Below are 19,756 nucleotides of genomic sequence, written 5' to 3'. Positions count from 1 at the left end.
AACCTGCACGGAACCTGCCAACCACTGTGTCACCATGTCGAAATAAATAAAACATAGAAAATAGGAGCAGGGGGAGGCCATTCGGCCCTTCGAGCCTGCTCCACCATTCATTATGATCATGGCTGATCATCCAACTCAATAGCCTAATCCTGCTTTCCTCCCCATATCCTTTGATCCCATTCTCCCCAAGTGCTATATCGAACAGCTTCTTGAAAACATGCAATGTTTTGGCCTCAACTACTTCCTGTGGTAGCGAATTCCACAGGCCGACCCCTCTCTGGGTGAAGAAATGTCTCCTCATCTCTGTCCTCAATGGTCTCCCCCGTATCCTCAGACTGTGTCCCCTGGTTCTGGACACTCCCCACCATCGGGAACATCTTTCCTGCATCGACCCTGTCCAGTCCTGTTAGAATTTTATAGGTTTCTATGAGATTCCCCCTCATTCTTCTGAACTCCAGTGAATACAATCCTGACCGACTCAGTCTCTCCTCGAACATCAGTCCCGCCATCCCAGGAATCAGTCTGGTAAACCTTCAATAAAAACAGCAAACAAGGGTTTAATTACTCTAATTATACTGTATTGCATTTGCTACCATTTATTTGTTTGTTTACTGTTCAATAAAACTGTCTACAGCCAAGTCAGAGTTTGATAAGAGTGTTTATTCTGAAGTCGAGGATACTATATGGTGCCATGTGACACATCCAGCCATGAATATAGTGACACGATTTCTACCTACCTCACTCTCTTCCTTTGACGCTCCTGAAAATCTATCCCTTTGACCAATCTTTTGTTCATCTGAACTCATATCCCCTTATGTGTCTCGCTGCCTTTTACAATGCTTGTGTGAAGCACCTTGGAGCAATTTCTTCTTGCAGGCTTTCATGGGTTGAGAATCTCTACAGTTCGGCCCACTGAATCGGCACCGACTCGCTGAAAGAGCACCTCACCTCGGTGCACTCCCCCCGCCCTATCCCCTTAACCCCACCCAACCGTTTGGACGCCAAGGTGAAATTCAGCACGCCCAACCCACTAACCATCGGACTGTGGGAGGAAACCGTAGCACACGGAGGAAACCCCGCGCAGACACGGAGAGAACGTGCAAACCCCACACAGTCACCCAAGGTCAGAAGCGAACCCGGGTCCATGGGCCGTGAGGCAGCAGTGCTAACCCACTGTGCATATCCCTAACTGCCCTTGAACTGAGTGATTGGTCGGCCATTTTGGAGGACAGTTGATAATCAACCCCATTGGCTGTGGGTCTGGAGTCACATGGAGGCCAGACCGGGTAAGGATGGCAGATTTCCTTCCCTGGAGGGGACATTCGTGAACCAGGTGGGCTTTTTTGACGATCGATGATAGTTGTCATGGTCACCATCATTGAGACTGGCTATCAATTCCCGATTTTATTAATTGAAATTAAATTCCACCAGCTGCCGTGGTGGGATTTGAACCCGTGTCTCCAGAGCGTTAACCTGGGTCTCTGGATTACTGGTCCATTCTGCCACCTTGTAATCTGTAACACAGGGAATTATCTTGTATAAAAAACAAAAACATGAAATCCATTCTCTGAGCCTTGACCAGTTTTCGTTGGGGTCAATTCCTAATCGGGCTTTCACTGAGACAAGATCTTCACAGCAGGACAGGTGGTTAAGAAGGCCTATGGGATCCTTTCCTTTATTAACCGAGGCATAGAATATAAGAGCAGGGAGGTTATGATAGAGCTGTATAAAACGCTGGTTAGGCCATAGCTAGAATACGGTGTGTAGTTCTCGTCGCCACTCTATAGGGAGATTGCACTGGAGAGGGTGCAGAGGAGATTCACCAGGGTGCTGCCTGGGCTGGAGCGTCTCAGCTATGAAGAGAGGCTGGTTAGGCCGGGGTTGTTTTCCTTGGAGCAGAGAAGGCCGAGGGGGAACCTGATTAGGGCAGCACGTTAGCACAAGTGGCTAGCACTGTGGCTTCACAGCGCCAGTGTCCCAGGTTCGATTCCCCACTGGGTCACTGTCTGTGCGGAGTCTGCACGTTCTCCCCGTGTCTGCGTGGGTTTCCTCCGGGTGCTGCAGCAATGTTTTATCAATGTAGCGCCTTTAGAGTTGTAAAAAGTCCTAAGGTGTTTCAGAGGGATGTTAGCAAACAGAATTTGACAGCAGGTCAGGTAAGGCAGGATTCGGACAGGTGGCAGGATTCGGACAGGTGACCGAATGCGCAAAGAGGTAGTACTGAAAAACACAGAATCCGTACAGTACAGGAGGCCATTCAGCCCATCGTGTCTGCACCGACCCTCTGAAAGAGCACCCACTCACCTGCCCTATCCCTGTGACACCACCTAACCTTTAGGACGCTAAGGGGAAATTTAGCATGGCCAATCCACCTACACTGCACATCTTTTGAGTTTGTGGGAGTGAGACCCACGCAGACACGGGGAGAATGTGCAAACTCCACACGGACAGTGAGCCGGGGCCGGGATTCGAACCCGGGTCCTCAGCGCCGTGAGGCAGCAGTGCTAACCACTGCACCACCGTGCCGCCCTTCTATGATTCGAGGAAAATCTCCAATAAACAGACGTTATATAAAGAAAATTGGGGGCAGCTCAAGAAGCCAGGCAGAATTGGAAGTGTACAGATATCAGCTGTAGCAGATTTCAAGGATGGCGAGGGGGGTGGTGAGGCTATGTTAGGATCTAAAAACAAGGTTGAGAATTGGGTATTCGCTGTTATAATGTCGGAAAGAGTGCGGCCAAGTTTCACACAGCAAGTTCCACTCCAAACAGCAATGAGATCATTTTCCAGCTGTGTTTTTTTACAGTGATGTTGGCTGAGGGATAACTCTCTCACTATTCAAATCTATTTCTCCCACCTGTATAACAGGAACAAACCACAGATATGCAAGTCAAACGAGGCCCAGGGGTTGTTAAGAGTGGATCAGAAGGCTCTCATTCAGCGTGTAAAGTCGGCAGGCTTTACAGTGTAAAGGTGCCCATATTATGTGGCTGTCTAACGTGGCATCTGGACAGGAGGAGGCCATTCAGGCCTTTGATTCTATCCCACCAGTCAATCAACTCCATAATAAATAATAATAATCTTTATTGTCACAAGTAGGCTTACATTAACACTGCAATGAAGATACGATGAAAATCCCCTCGTCGCCACATTCTGGCGCCTGTTCGGGTACACAAGAGGGAGAATTCAGAATGTCCAATTCACCTAACAAGCACGTCTTTCAGGACTTGTGGGAGGAAACCGGATCATCCGGAGGAAACCCACGCAGTCACGGGGGAGAACGTGCAGACTCTGCAAAGACAGTGACCCAAGCCGGGAATCGAACCTGGGACCCTGGCGCTGTGAAGCAACAGTGCTAACTACTGTGCTACCGTACTGCCCCCCACTGTCTTCAAACAAAAATGATGATCTCAGTTCTGAAATTTACAATTGACTCCCAGATTCTGCAGCTTTTTGGAGATTATTATTCCAGATTTTCAGCATCCCCAGGTAGGTGGCCCAGTGGTTAGCACTGCTGCCTCACAGCGCCAGGGACCCAGGTTCGATTCCCGGCTCTGTGTGGAGTTTGCACGTCTCTCCGTCTGTGTGGGTTTCCTCCGGGTGCTCCGGTTTCCTCCCACAGTCCAAAGATGTGCAGGTTCGGTGGATTGGCCGTGCAAAACTGTCCCTTAATTATATTATGCCGTAACTTTCTATATATGAGCGAACACAAGTCTAGTCTATGCAATTCAAATAGAATGAAGAAAATGTTACAATCCCGGTTGATGCTGTAACTGGACAAGAAGACCCAGAATGGGACACCAAGCTCAAAAGATGGTAACTTTCATTCTTTTTATGAAACATAAAGGGACAGAGTCACGGGGCTGCGAATTAACAAGATAATTTAGCTGTGATTAAGGAGTTGTAAAGGTATGGTAATCATTGCTTTCAACCATTTACTTCCATACAAAAAGATGGCGAACGGAATATTGTTATGTTTTGGTGGTTCCCAGGGATGTAGCTAATTTATGGGCTAGTGATCTTTAGTCCGAGTGAAGCACGTCTTGGGACACCTTGGTGGGATACAGATGATGCCATTAATGGGAAGAGCCAGGTCCACTTGTGGTTTTGAAAGTCATAGAATGGGGCTCTAGGATTTGAGTCTGACAAGATGGAAGGATTTTCAGACTGTTACTGAAAGGGTCTCTCTCTCTCTCCAAATGTCTGCAGAGACCAACAAGTAACCCTGATTGCTAACTTTATTTATGAGTGGATTCTGAACTGTATTGGGTTGCTTTGTTGGAATATATATAGTGGCAGGTGTAGATAGTTAAACTTTTTCCTTTTATTTAAGAACAGCAGTGACTGATGGCACGCCGGGGAGGACATTGCAGGCCGCAGAGTGCTGCGACGCATTCGGTGCTGCTGCAGAGGTGCCACAGAAATGCAGGTTTTTTTGGAAGGGGGTGGGGTGAGGTTGGTTGGAATTGACCATCCAGGCGGCCATATTTGATTCATCTCCCTCTCCCTGGCTGGGGGGGAAGATGACGTCATGACGCGCAGACTGCGCTCCTGGCTAGCGACGAGCTGACGCACGGCCCCTTGAGCGCGTACGCGCGATGCAGCCGTACGAGGACGGACGGACCGCCCCCCCCCGACGTGCGCGCTCTCGGCGTGCGGCGACGCAAGGCGCGCACGCCGCCGGCGTGGGTCAGGTGCCCTCCGCAGGAATGTGCCGGAACAGCAAGATGGAAACTTAGCAACCGTGAGGCGCCAGCTTCAGAGCTTCTCGTCGCCGGGGTGGGGGGTAGCAAAAAAATAAAAAATCCAACCCCTCCCGTCACATAATTTAGCGACGGAAAAAAAATGGATGAAATCGGGACACTCGATGGTTTGATTCTCTGAAGAACTTCTGCTCTCCTCTCACCAACCTTCCCCCTCGTCCCGGCCCTGCTTTTGATCGGGGGGGGCCTACCCGTCGAGGCTTTCGCCGGCGTCGAGTTGGTGCTGGCCGAGGAGGGGGCGGCCGGCCGGGCGGCTGCTGCGTCGGCGCGAGGCCCGAGGCTGCGCGGCCTGCAGCTCGCGCCTCCCTCCTCTCGATGGCGCAGGAGGAGCGGATGGAGGTGGACCAGTGCGCGTGCGTGGCGGCCGGCGCGGCGGTGCCGGCGGCCGGCGGGGGCGGGGCGGTGCTGCGCAGGTCCAACAGCGCCCCCATGATCAGCAACATGAGGTAATCAATTCCTCCCCATTGCCCAGGCTTAACCCCAGACTCCACTGACTCAAAATGCTCCTGAAACTGACTCACAACGCAGTCTGCTTTTGAAATGATTGCAATATTGGGAATTCTATGCAATTTGATTGCAATATAGGGAATTCTATGCAATTTGATTGCAATATTGGGAATTCTATGCAATTTGATGGAATATTGGGAATTCTATGCAATTTGATTGCAATATTGGGAATTAAATGCAATTTGATTGCAATATTGGGTATTCTATGCAACTGCCCCCTGGGGCATGAGGTCAAGTGTCAGTAGCATTTCAGTGAGGTGCACCAGCTTTGCTGCTCATCCTGTGCTGCTTTTAAAGTGAAAGTTTGTTTTTAAGGAAGGTTTTCATTCGGCATGTTAAGATATGCAGGGGAATGTGTCAGGGCCGACGGAGCGGTACTGGGCAGGGGGTTCTTCGGCTGTGGTTCTATCTTCCTGCTGATTGTCAGTGGGATTTCCCATTGAAACCAGCCCCTGCTGCTGTGAACCCCACTGGCGGGGGTATGTTGCTGGCGGGGAAATTGAATCGCAACAACTGGAGAATCCAGGGTACTGTGCTTCTGCTGGTTGGGAGTGCCTGGGGGGGGGGGGGGGGGGTGCAGGGTAGATATCTGGAACTCTCTTACGCAAAAGGCAATTGTTGCTGGGTCAGTTGTTAATTTTTAATGGGATTTTGATTGAATGTTGTGGGTATTCAGGGGTCTAGGGACAAAAGCAGGTGTATGGAGTAGGGCCGCAGGTTTTGCTGATGGCGGACGAGGCTGTTTTGAGGCCGACCCAAGTTGCAAGCTCCAGAGGTCGATCACCTGGGTAACAGCACAGAATGAAACGACTGTCCGCGTTTGGCATCCGTTACATAGTGCAATGGGCATGTCCTGGATAGGCACGTTTTTCATGTAGTTGGGCACACTTACATTGGGTGGTAAGCATGTACTTGATGGCCGCGCACCTGGATGTTGAGTTGACCTGAAATGTACAAGTGTGAAATGTCGTAACACTGTTGGCTGAAGCGTTTATTCACTGACGGTTGTAGAAATCGTAGTGAAGTTTATGGATATGGCGTGCAACATTAAAGATCATTGATTGCATACACAATGCTGAGAATGAATTGGAGCAAGGTACCTAATTGATCGTTTGAAGACTTTGCCAGCCACGTCACAGTGGATAGCACTCTCCTGCCGCTGAGTCTGAAGGTTGTAGGTTTGAGCTCTCAGATCACTCAGTACAAAATCCAGGCTTGCTCCGCTGGCAGCACTGAGGAAGCGCCACACCTTTTGAGGTGCCGTCTATCGAATGGGATGTTAAAGCAAGGGAGAAGGATCTTGTGGCAAAACCTGGAATCCCGTCCAATGTGTATCACTTCGTCAGCATCAGTAAAAACAGATCATCAGGTTATTTATCTGTCTTTGGGAGTTTGCTCTGTGGCTGCCGTTTTCCCTGACATTACAGCAATAGCTACGCTTCAAGAAATGCTTTGTTGGCGATGAAGTACTTTGTACAATTCCTCACCTTTGGACGCTCCAATGTAAAGGCAAGTTCACTCTTCCTTCACATGTCCCAGTCAGGCAGGAAATCCTTTTGGAGGGAGCTTGTCGATAAATGATGTTTCCGTAATGCTGCCTCCAGTGGTGGTGGTCTGAGAGCTGGGAGAAAACTTGATGTGCTCCTTCTGAGGGAAAATCATTGAAAACGCCTGGAGTTCCCACACCGTGCATCCCCGAATATCTGACAGGATGCAGAGAGGATGTTTCTACTTCCCTTGAATGGGATGTGGGCTTCGCCGGGAAGACCAGCATTTGTTTCTCATCCCTAATTGCCCCGTGAACTGCGCGTCTCGCTCAGCCATTTCAGAGGGCAGTTTAGAGTCAACCACATTGCTGTGGGGCCTGGAGTCACATGTTGGTCAGACCGGGTAAGGACAGCAGATTTCCCTCCCTAAAGGGGAACCAGATGGGTTTTTACAACAATCGACAATGCAGAAAGTACCCCTACAATTCCAGATTTATGAATTGAATTTAAATTCCACCGGTTCTCACAGTGGGATTTGAACGCACGGCCCTGGCGTATTAACCTGGGCCTCTGAATTATTAATCTAGTGACAGTCCCACCATGCCACCATCTCCCCTTCACGTTTGTTGGAGAGACCAAGACTGGCAGTCATCAGTAATGTAATAGGGTGGGTGGAGAAGCATTAGTGTTAGCAAGAGTGGATGTTGCACAAACTTGGGGTTAGTGGACATTGGAGGTTGTGAGATTTTTGGGGTCAGCAGTGCGGAGTCGAGGAGGGGGAGGGGGGTGAGATTTAACGGGGCAAAAGCAGCTCTTGGGTGGGGAGACTGCCGATTCTTAAAAAAAAAAATAGCCCCAATCTTTGTGATTGTATTTTCTCGTGCGTGAAATCTGTACCTGTGCCCTCTCCATGCACCCCGTGTTTGGTGGGGAGCCCAGACCTGCACAGAGTCTCTCAACTTCATTTTCGGCATTTCCAGATGTGGATAGTGAGCGCTCTGGGATGGAAGGCTTTACGTCTCGGGTGCCAAGTCCTCCCAGGACAGGTAGGTAGACTATGCCAGGTCTGTGTTGCTTTACGCTTTAATGTAGCAGCGTGGCATTATCACTCCTCGCCACGCAGACGCACACAGCGACCCTGTGGCTCCTCAAGAGTTAATTTCCTGGTCGGTGTTCATTAGGGAAGCTGCTGTCTAGAACTAGGGGACGTAGATTTAGGAGCAGGAGAACATGTTTCTTTTTCCACACAAGACTGAGACTGGAATGCACGATTGAAATGAGTGATCCTGCAATGGTTTAAGATGTAAAAAAGGGCATTAAAGGAACAGGATGAGCATGTGAGGATAAACCGGGACAAGTGGTCCATCAGGAAATGGATTGAGGCCCAAACTAAGGGGGAACCATTATCCCTTCAAGCCCAGTTACCGTCCTCAACCTCCACAACCCTCCGAGATGTCAGCTTTCCTCCAAATACGGCCTCCGGTGGCATGCCCACTTTATTCGCTCCACCACCGGTGGCCTTCAGCTGCCCAGGATCCCCGAAGTTCAGGGGTTCCCTCCCTAAACCTCTCTGCCCTGCTCCCTCGGGACCCTAAAACCTACCTGACCAAGCCTTTGGTCACTTGTCTCGATCATCTTAAGTTGCTGAGTGCCTAACTTTGTCTGATTCCATTTGGCGAAGTGCCTCGGAAAGGCCTTGCCACATTAATGGTGCTGTGTAAATGCCAAACCTTCCTGTTGATTGGGTTAGAACCCAGGTCTTAAAAGGTTAAAGATTATTGTCTAACGGTCTTTGACCGTGGTCGATCTGACCTCTCCTGGAAGGAGCTCTCTGAAAATACAATCGTCAGTTGTTTTGACAGCCACATGAAGATCAGCCAGGTGGGCAGAGCTGCTGGAGGGTCGCCAATGGCCTGTGGTGTGAGGGAAAATAATTGCCTGTCCTCAGATGGCGTCTCTGTCACTTCTGGACTCGCCATTGCCGGTCACTTCAACCCACCCCTCACCCTTGTAGGCATCGGCCTGCCTGATCCCGGATTATTGGTGAGCAGTCCGATTGGAAATCGGGCTGATTGCTATTGTCTTGGATTCCGATTGGGAGGTATCCGTGGAACATTCAGTACTAGCTACGCCTGCAGCAGCTGTGACTTTGATTCTCACTGTGGAGCGGAGCCTGTGTTGGCTTTCTGTGTTTTGGAAGACACCGCCTCTTTCTAGGGTACAGGCCGACAGCCACCAGCAGCTTTCTGGCCATTCCTCATGTGTGAGCCTTGTCGGTGAGTTAACCACCGGCAGGAACGCGGCTGACGTCCTGCCCTCTCCCCCACTCGGTATTCCAGCCGGGGAACCGGAATCCCATCGAACACTGTGGCCAAATAGCAATGATCAATACTCGGGCTGATCCAGGCCTGTCTTCACGCTCCGGGACCAAACCCAGCGCCTGCCTGACTTGCCCCTTTACGTGGTACTGCTGAGGTTCTGAGTGTCTCTCCCTGTCAGTAAATAGCAGCGGTCCACGCCAGGAACATTCACTGAGCAATCCTGCTTTGTGAGTAACATGCAGCAGACGGTATGCCTTGTGGAGGCTCAAACATGCGACCTTGTGGTGTTGAACCTCGACTTTGTGACCCGGTCACGTGTCCCACTGGGGTGGTCCCAACATGGCTCCTGATTGTGGGCCTGTACAACGGGGTCACGTGTTCTTGGGCTAGGAGAAGAATTCAGTAGGATTGTAGGTTGAAATTGATGCCTGACACTGGCGATGGTGACAACATGTAGGAATTTTCCAATTATGTGAATTCTCCAATTTTGGTGGAAATCTGACACGCTCTTGTGAGTTCAATCGTGACTGCCATGAACCTTCATGGTGACAGTCCCTCAGTGTTAGTTTTTCATGGTGGTGGACACGGAATCTGGGGTAATATCGGAGAGAGTTAGTTAAAGTCCGGTAACTGGGACACGTTTACTGGGCATTACATTCAGCTTGTTTCTGATGCCTGGCTCTGCTGTGCGTGTGATGTGCCTCGCGACTTGTGCGAGAATACAACAGGACTGGTCCAAGACAAGTAAACTGTGTTTTGGCTTGCGTCCGCTAACACTGTGAAAACAGTAAGACCCTTGTGTGAGTCCTCAGTGAAACACGAGCTAATCTCTCTCCCTCTCTCTCCTTACAGCGACTCATCCCCAGTGTTCCAGCCAACCTTACTCCGGTGCCGGAGGAGCAGTGCCTCGGTAAACCTCAGCTGCCCGAGCTCGGTATGTAATGCGAGACGATTAAACACGGCTCCAGTCCTGGCATCGTTCTGGGCACCAGGTTGGCTTAAATATTTCAGGGCTTTCCAGATCCCTTTTTGGACCAATCAGAATGTTTTGGGTTCTTTATTTCTTTACGTTAGCTGTTCAAACGGCAATGAGGGGATTTTTGCTTTAACATTCCTGGGTAATTATGGTTCTATCTCATTAATTCTGTGATGTTTAAGGTCCATTTTGCAACCAAGCCGACCTGCATTTATATAGTGTCGTTATAAACAAACCGAGCAGGAGTAGGTCACTCGCCCCTCGAGTCTCCGCCTTTTGAGGAAGAGAGTTCTGGAGACTCTCCACCCCTTTGAGAGAAAATATTTTTCATCTCCGTCTAAAGTGGGCGACCCCCTTATTTTTAAACAGTGAGCCCCCACCCCCCGCCCTGCCCCGGTTCTAGATTCTCCCACAAGAGGAAACATCCTCTCCACATTCCCCCCCCCCCCCCCCCCTTGCCAACACCCCCTCAGGATCTTTTATGCTTCAATCAAATCGCTTCTTACTCTTCTAAACTCCAGCGGATACAAACCCAACCTCTACAACCTTTCCTCATCAGACAACCCGCCCGTTCCTGGTATTACTAGTAAACCTTCTCTGAACTGCTTCTAATGCATTTACATCTGTCCTTAATTAATATTTTTTTTTCCAATTGAGGGGCAATTTAGCGTGGCCAGTCCACCTAACCACATCTTTTTGGGTTGTGGGGGCTGAGACCGAGGCAATCACGGGGAGAATGTGCAAACTCCACACGAACAGTGACCTGGAGCTGAGTCCGAACCTGGGTCCGCAGTGCCGTGAGGCAGCAGTGCTAACCAATGCGCCACTGTGCCGCCCCTATCTTTCCTTACATAAGGAGAACAATACTGTGCACTATTCTCCAGATGCCCCATACAACTGAAGCATAACCTTTACTTTTGTAACCAGTTCCCCTCACGATAAATGTTAACATTCTATTAACTTTCCTGATTACTTGCACACTTGCCGTTCGTGATTCCAGATCCCTCAGAATCTCCTCGATCTGCTGTCTCTCACCATTTAGATAATAAGCTTTTTTAATTGTTCCTGTGAAAATGGGCAATTTCCCATTTGCCCACACTAGTCTCCGCAGGGATGTGAATCTTTCACTCCCCCAGGCCGCAGTGCAGCCTGTTAACCAGCTGAGTCAAGCTGACGTCAGACTCTCGAGTTGTTCACTTCTGTAAATTGAACTGATTACTTGCTGGAGCTGTGCCATGCCTTTTATTGTCTTCAGATATTTTAGTGCTTTGTTTAAGTGCCGACACGCACCTGCCTGATTTCCTATGTTACAGCAGTAACCACACTTCAAACCGAAGTATTTGGTTGGCTGCAGAGTGCTTTGGGACTTGAGGTCATGAGGTCACAATAGGTGCAAGAGAAACGTAAATCTGTCTTCGCTATAGAGTGCAGAAGAGGCCTTTTGGCCCATCAGGTCTGCATCGATAAAACAACACTAAATCCACACTAATCCTACTTTCCAGCACTTGGCCCATAGCCTTGAATGTTACTGACATTCCAGGTACTCATCCACGTACATTTTAACGGTTGTGAGGTTTCCTGCCTCTACTCCCCTCCCAGGCAGTGCATTCCAGACTCCCACCACTCTCTGGGTGAAAACATTTTTCTTCAAATCCCCTCTAAACCTCCTCACCTTAAAATTATGCCCCTCGTTATCGACCCTTCAACTAAGGGGAACGGCTGCTCCCTATCCACCCTGACCATACCCCTCATACCTTATACACCTCAATCAGGTCCCCGCCCCTCACCCATCTCTGCTCCAAAGGAAAAAAACCCAACCTATCCAACCTCTCTTCATAGCTCAAATGTTCCATCCCAGGCAAGGTCCTGGTGAATCTCCTCTGCACCCTTTCCAATGCAATCAATCCTTCCTATAGTGAGGCGACCAGAACTGCAGAACTGCAAACAGTACTCCAACTGTGGCCTAACCAAAGTTATGCATAGCTCCAACATAATATCCCTGTTCTTATAATCTAAGCCACAACTGATAAGGCAAGTGTCCTGTATGCCTTTGTAACTACCCTATTAATCTGCACTGCTACCTTCAGGCAGGATCCCTCAATTCGTCGTGAGTTCCTTGTGTCCTGCCATTCATTGAGTACTCCCTTGTTGTGTTACTGCTTCCAAAATGCTTCATCTCATATTTTTCTGCCACTGATCTGCCCATCTGACCAACGCGTCTATATCTTCCTGTAGCCTGTGACTTTCTTCTTCACTATTAAGCACCTTGCTAATCTTTGTGTATTCTGCAAACTTATTTGTCATTTCCCCCGTCTCTCTATATCATTTATTTTTATATATATATATCTGTAATCAAGAACAATAAGTACTCCACTTATAAGACTCTGGCCTCCAATCACACCAGCAGTCTTCTACCACCACCCTCTATCTCCTCTAAGCCAGTTTTGGACCTATCTTATCACGTTACCCTGGATCCCATGTGCTTTTACCTCCTTTATCAGTCTCCCATGTGGGACCTTGTCAAAGGCTTTGCTGAAATCCATGTAAACTATGTCAACTACTCTCATCTACACACCCATCACTACCTCAAAAAATTCAATCAAATTTGTTAACGATTGGATTGGATTTTATTTATTGTCACAGTGTACCGAGGTACAGTGAAAAGTATTTTTCTGTGAGCAGCTCAAGTACATGATCATTAAGTACATGAAAAGAAAAATACACAATAGGGTAACACAAGTACACAATGTAAATACATAATCACCGGCATCGGATGAAGCATACAGGGTGTAGTGTTAATGAGGTCAGTCCATAAGAGGGTCATTTAGGAGTCTGATAACAGAGGGGAAGAAGCTGTTTTTGAATCTGTTTGTGCGTGTTCTCGGACTTCTGTATCTCCTGCCAGTTGGAAGGGTGAGTAAGCCGGGTGGGAGGGGTCTTTGATTATGCTGCCCGCTTTCCCCAGGCAGCGGGAGGTGTAGATGGAGTCTATGGATGGGAGGCAGGTTCGTGCGATGGACTGGGCTGTGTTCACGACTCTCTGAAGTTTCTTGTAGTCTTGGGTCGAGCAGTTGCCATACCAGGCTGTGATGCAGCCAGATAGGATGCTTTCTATGGTGCATCTATGACCTTCTGACAAAGCCATGCTTTTTCCCCCCAGAAATTTAAGAGTACCCAATTCTTTTTTTTTCCCCAATTAAGGGGCAATTTGGCTTGGCCAATCCAACTACCCTTTTTAAAAAAAAAAAATAATTTTTATTGAAGATTTTCATAAAATATCAGTAACAAAATGAGAAAGAAAAAAGAACCCAACAGGGTTAAGTACAAAACACAATCTAAAAAAGCAACCCCCCAAACCCCCCCCCCCCCCCCCACCATGTACATAAAGAATAAATTAACATTAACACCCCAACTTAACACAACAGGTGTATACACCCCCTCAAACCTCCAGTGTAAATAACATAAACAAGAATAAAGTAACCCCCCCCCCCGAGCTGCTGCTGCCATTGACCAATGTCTATCGTTCTGCCAGAAAGTCTAAGAACGGTTGCCACCACCTAAAGAACCCAGGATTCCACGCTTGGGCCAATCCAACTACCCTGCACATCTTTTAAAATGTTTACAGTTAATTTAAGCAACTTCTTGTTGAACCGGGTCAAATGATTTACATTTGGGTGCATTATGAAAGTAATGCTTCAACAATTGCTGCAGTTTATGTCACATCTTGAGCATAATGTCCCATGAGGCATTAGGAAAGAAAACGTGACACCTAGCCACATATGGAGCTATTGGGTCAGATGATCAAATACTTAGCCCGAGAGGGATGCTTTACGGGAGCGTCGTAAGGGGGGGGGAAAGTGAGGCAGAGAGGTTTAGGGGAGGGAATTCCAGAGCTTTGGACCCAGCCAGCTGAAAGCACAGCCAGCGATGGTGAAGGGGATTAAATCAACGCTGTGCAAGAGGCCAGAATTCAAGGGGCACAGAGATCTTGGAGCGCTGAGGGACTGCAGGAGATGACAGAGCGAGGGAGGACGAGGCAATGGAGAGATTTTGGCAGAAGGCTGAGAATTTTAAAATCAAGACGTTACTTGACCGGGTGTCAGTGTAGGCCCGGTGGGGTTGGGGGGGGGGGGGGGGGGGTGCAGACCTGACTAATGTCAATCACATACCACGTGGGCTAGAGGTGAATCAGAAAGGAGACGGACTTTACATTCGGATATCCCAGCAATCCTTATATCCTTATCAATTCGGGATACCTGAAGAGGGAGCGCATCCCAAAGTCGTCTGAGTGACCAGACCAGGGTAAAACAACATGAGACAGGGAATTCCGAGTCGTGTCGTGAATGCAGGAAAGGAAACCGCCTGATGTGCTTTGGTTTCCTGTTCAAATCCCAATTCCACAGCTACGCAGCAGAACAGAGATTTCACAGCAGTTTGGGTGGTTACATAAACTCTAAATATTCAGGTCAATTTCAATTAGTAACACAATGAGCGGGTTGAATGACGGACTTTGTTTTTGTTCCCCTCCCCACCCCTCCTCCAGTCTTTCCCGCTGTCACCATTCCGAACCTTCAACAGCCGGATTGACCAGATTAGGCAGGTAAGGGTTATCTAGTCACATAACCTGGTACCTTCCTTAAAACATCGGTTGGACTCATTGAGTCAGCGTCTCGCTGTTACGATCAAGAGATTTCCTTTGCAGACTAGGTGTGTGTGTGGTAAATGTGCCTGTGTGTCAATTGCTTAACCACATGGCGATGCCGTCGCCACCGGATGCATTATGTAGAATGTACAGCAGTAAACAGGCCCTTTCGAGCCAGCTGCTCTGTGCTGGTATTAACCCCTAAAAAAGAAGCTCCCTGCACCAGAGTTCATCTCCTCTCATCAGCACTTCCTAGTACAGATTTTACTTGTTCTTAATAATTGTTCTCCTTTGAGAAGTATGATAGATCATTGTCGGGTCCAGGAAATTTTCTGACCGTTCTCTCCAGCTTGCGTGATTCGCAGCTACTTATTATTGGTTCAAATTGGCTGGCAGCTAAATGCACGTGTGTGAAAGCTCTGAAACCTTTCCTCATTTATCGCTATCTGGCCTCCTATTATGGGAACAGACTCTGTATCGCTGCACACAAAGGGGCTATTTAGCACAGGGCTAATTCGCTGGCTTTGAAAGCAGACCAAGGCAGGGCAGCAGCACGGTTCAATTCCCGTACCAGCCTCGTACCAGCCTCCCCGAACAGGCGCCGGAATGTGGCGACTAGGGGCTTTTCACAGAAACTTCATTTGAAAACCTCCTTGTGACAATAAGCAATTTTCATTTCAAGGGGCTGGTTTAGCACACCGGGCTAAATCGCTGGCCTTTTAAGGCAGACCAAGGCAGGCTAGCAGAACGGTTCAGTTCCCGTACCAGCCTCCCCGAACAGGTGCCGGAATGTGGCGACTCGGGACTTTTCACAGTAACTTCATTGAAGCCCACTCGTGACAATAAGCGATTTTCATTTTCATTTCACATTAAACTTAGGATTAAAGAGAAGTTACAACATGGATATTTGTTGCTGATCATTACATCACTCTCAAACTAAAGCTAATTTCGCCAAACGCAGTAAATAGTTAATGGACCTGCAGCTGAACCCCAGACACAATCATACAATGACATACAAACATTTAAAAAAAAACATTTAGCATTCCCAATTCATTTTTTTTCAATTAAGGAGCAATTTAGGGTGGCCAATCCACCTAACCCGCACAAATTTGAGTTATGGGGGCGAAACCCACGCAAACACGGGGAGAATGTGCAAACTCCACACGACAGTGACCCCGGGCCGGGATTGAACCTGGGACCTCGGGATCGTGAGGCAGCGATGCTAACCACTGCGCCACCGTGCTGCCCTATGACATACAAACATAAAGAGCTGCAGGAGTAGAGGCCATTCGGCCCTCTTTCTCCATTCTTCTGTCCTGCACAATCCCTAGAATCCATTGATTTTCTTAGTATCCAGAAATCTATTAACCGCTATCTTGCATATATTCAATCACTTGACGTTCACAGCTCCTTGGGATAGAAAAATTCTCAAGATTCAGAAGCCCCCCCACACACACACCACAATGTGCCCAATGGGATCCACCTCTTACTCAAAGAATATGGACCCGAGTCTATTCAATCATTAAGACAATCCCAGGAATCAATCTCGTGGACCTTAGTTGCACAACCTTCTAAGAAAGATATTTCTTTACTAGCAGAACAAATCTCCAGGTGTGGTCGCAGAAGCATAGGATTAGGAGCAGGGGTAGGTTATTGGCACCGCTCCGCAGTTTGATCTGAATATGGCCTTTGGTCCACCTTCCTGCTTTTCCCCATAACCCTCGACTCCCTTATCTGTTAATGATCTATCTAATTTAGCCTGGAATAAATTCAATGTCTCCGCCTCCACTGCTTTCTGAGGAAGAGAATTCCTCAGACTAACGACCCTCCTCTCCGTCTTCAAAGACATCCCTTATTCCACCTGTGCCCACTATTTCTTGTTTCCTCCATAAGAGGGAAACATCCTTCCGACATCCACCTTATCAAATCCCCGCAGGATCTAGTCTGTTTCAGTAAAGGTGCCTATTATTCTTCTAAACTCCACCGGGGTATAAGCCCGACCTGTTCAACCCTTTCTTCAGGAAGTGGGTTGGGTGAACTCCTCTGAACTGCGAATGCAATTATATTGCGTGAACAAGGAGACCAAAAACCGTGCACAGTACTCCAGGTGTATCTCACCAAGGCCCTGGACAGCTGCAGTAAAATATCCCGACTTTTATATTTCATCCCCTTGCCGATAATACACCAACGTTCCATTTGCATTCTGAATCATTTGCTGTGCCTGCAGACTAACTTCTCACAATTCATGTCCAGGGCTCCCCAGATCCCTCTACCGTGGAATTTTGCAGTCCCTCTCCATTCAATAGCATACTGCTTTCCTATATTTTTTTCTGCCAAAGTGGTCATGTTCACGTTATTCCACATTATGCTCCCATCTGCCAAATTTGTGACACTTGTTTAACCGTCTGTATCCCTTTGTAGACCCTTTACCATTTCTTGCAACTGCGTCCAGTATTTCTTTCAGTCTGATGCCAACCTAACTTCCTTATTTAGCCACGGACGATGCATCCTTCTCATCGAGTCTTTCTTTCTCACTGAGATACATTTTTGCTGAGAGATTTAACTATTTTCTTAAAAGAATGCCGCTTTTTCTCTACTGTCCGATCCTTAATCTAGTTTCCCAGTCACTTTAGCTTTTAATTTTAAACACTAGTCCTCAGACCCACATTTCTCACCTTCAAACTGAATGTGAAATTGGGATTGCTGTCGCTTAGCGCTTCCTCCTGGAGCCCAGAGGTTATTGATTAATCTGTCTGATTACTCATGACCAGATTTCAAATAGCCTGTTCCTTTGGTTGGCGCTAGAAAGTACTGCTCGAATGAAATTGCCACAAATGCACCCGATTAATTCTTTTTTTCAAAATTTAGAGAATCCAATTCATTTTTTCCAATTAAGGGCCAATTTAGCATGGCTAATCCACCTAACCCGGCACATCTTTGGGTTGTGGGGGTGAGACCCCACGCAGACCCGGGGGAATGTGTAAATTCCACACGGGCAGTGACCCGGGGCCAGGATTCGAGCCGCCGCGCCGCCCTTTTAGCACGCATGCTGACATCCTTTCCTCAGTCAACTGGTAGGAATATGTTGGCAACAGATTCTTCTCGAAAGCTATATAATGGCCCAATGCAGACGCATGCTGGATTGCAAACTGAGAATGTGTATGATTAGGTCACGTTTAGAGTGGCGGCATTTGTTGGAGGTTATTGGCTCAGGCCAAAAGGGTGGGTTCAAGTGAGTTGCATTTGGATGTGCATTGATGTGCAAAAATGACCCTTTCTTGGATTGGCGCACACCTTTCCACAAGTAAGATGTGTGCAGTTGCTGCAGGTGACTGCACAGATCTAAGAGACAGTGTATATTTTTGTTTCAGGAGGAGAGTAGGATGTGATGAATCGGGAGACTGCACATGAAAGGTGAGATTAGCATGTGGAACTCGCCACACTCCTCCTTTGGTATGGTGTCAACAGGGGTTTGCACTCGCCTCCTGTTCGCGTTTCCGTTTCTCATCCCGCTCCCTCCACCTCCACACTCCTCAACATGCCGAGTTAGGTTCCTCTGGTCGTAGAATGGCACAGCCCAGAAGCCGGTAGTTTAGCCCATCGCACACGTGCCAGCTTTTGGACACTGTCGTTGAGTCTGTTTCCCGTCGCCGTTTCAGTCAGTGCGTTCACATCACAACTCGCTGCGCAAAATCATCGCGAGCCTCGCTGAAGTAGCCATCCTTCGAGTGATGTGACTTGTGCCGTTGACGAGGGTATTGGGTTATTAGCTGGGCAGACGATATGGCCTGTGGAGCCTGCCCCACATTTAAATACGATCGCGGCTGGTCTTTTGGCTACTGCTCCAAGTTCCCGCCCGCCCTCCCACATCTCTCATCGAGAGACCTCAAAGAGAATCCATCTCTGCTTTAAATAAATTCAGCAATGGGGCATCCGGAACCCTTGGTAGAGAATTCCAGAGATTTCCAACCCTTTGAGTGAAGAGATTTCTTCTCATCTCAGTCCTAAACGACTGCCCCCCACCTTGTGCCCCAGATTTCCCGACCAGTGGAAGCAGCCTCTGTGTCTTTAACTTACCAAACCCCCTTCAGAACCTTGTATGTTTCAGTGAGGTTACCAGTGAGGAAGAATGTGCTGGAAGACTCCAGGAGTGGCACGAGGTAAATGGCCCCGTCAGAGAGCTAGCAGGGACCGTGTGCAGGCGGAAAGGCCTCCTTTTGTTGGAGCCATCGAGTGATTCTGTGGTAACGTTTGTCAGGCTGCGTTTGATGTTCCCCCGACCCTCTGACGTTGCTGCTGCCCCAGCTCAGCACGAGCTGCCGGTTAAACCGGCTTGTGACGATGGCTGTAATCTCAGCACTGGGAAGCAGTACCGCGGACTGATTGGGAGGTACGGCGCATACCCTGTTTGCAATTGAGGCATGTCGGGATGGCAACGGGCCATGTTTATGTTGTACGTGGGCCAGATCCTCCCTCCTGGTGGAGCTGGTTTCTCCCTGGCAGCCCCTCCGAAGCTGCCCCCCCCCCCCCAAACTCTCTGCTCCTCCGAGCCCCTGACACTTAAACGGCAGCTTCCATTCGCAGCAGGCACACGCGCGCACACTCGCCTGTTGGAGGGAATCCACTGGATGGATGAAAGGCTAAAGGAGGGAGTACTGTGGGAGAGCTGCTGTTTAAATATCAGCGATGGAGTAAACTCTGATAGTGATGTCCCCAGTTCAGATGGGACTGGCTGGGAAGACGGTGTATTCCAGGACACGGTGGGAGTGGAAGTCCTTGGTCGATGGAAGCTTTTGAACGTTGATCTCATTGAGTTTCTGATTAGAATATTTTGTGGGGGAGGACAGCAGGATTTGATTGTGTTGTTGGATGCATTGAGGAATTCGAAGTAGCATGTACACATGCATTCGCGTTTCTCCGTGCCTTTTGATAGTAACTGGAGGGAGCAGCCTGATATGCGAACCCCCCCCCTCCCCCCCCGCAAATGTGACAGGCACGTAATTCAGTTCCACTGATACGAAGGGGAATGATTTGCTCTCCATTTTAAAACAGCAGGAGGG

General features: G+C 48.6%; 1 long non-coding RNA gene across 1 annotated transcript; it reads left to right on the top strand.

Annotated features, from left to right (window-relative positions):
- Positions 1-4,682: 4,682 nt before the first annotated feature.
- On the top strand, positions 4,683-14,655 carry LOC140404804 (uncharacterized). The gene is made up of 3 exons (XR_011938591.1): positions 4,683-5,209; positions 9,931-10,012; positions 14,598-14,655. It is a non-coding gene; the product is annotated as an uncharacterized lncRNA (long non-coding RNA).
- Positions 14,656-19,756: the final 5,101 nt, after the last annotated feature.

This window comes from Scyliorhinus torazame, chromosome 31 (genome assembly GCF_047496885.1).
Source record: "Scyliorhinus torazame isolate Kashiwa2021f chromosome 31, sScyTor2.1, whole genome shotgun sequence".
Classification (NCBI taxonomy): domain Eukaryota; kingdom Metazoa; phylum Chordata; class Chondrichthyes; order Carcharhiniformes; family Scyliorhinidae; genus Scyliorhinus; species Scyliorhinus torazame.
Note: the sequence above shows the minus strand (reverse complement) of the source record. Positions and strands in the feature narration are given on the sequence as shown.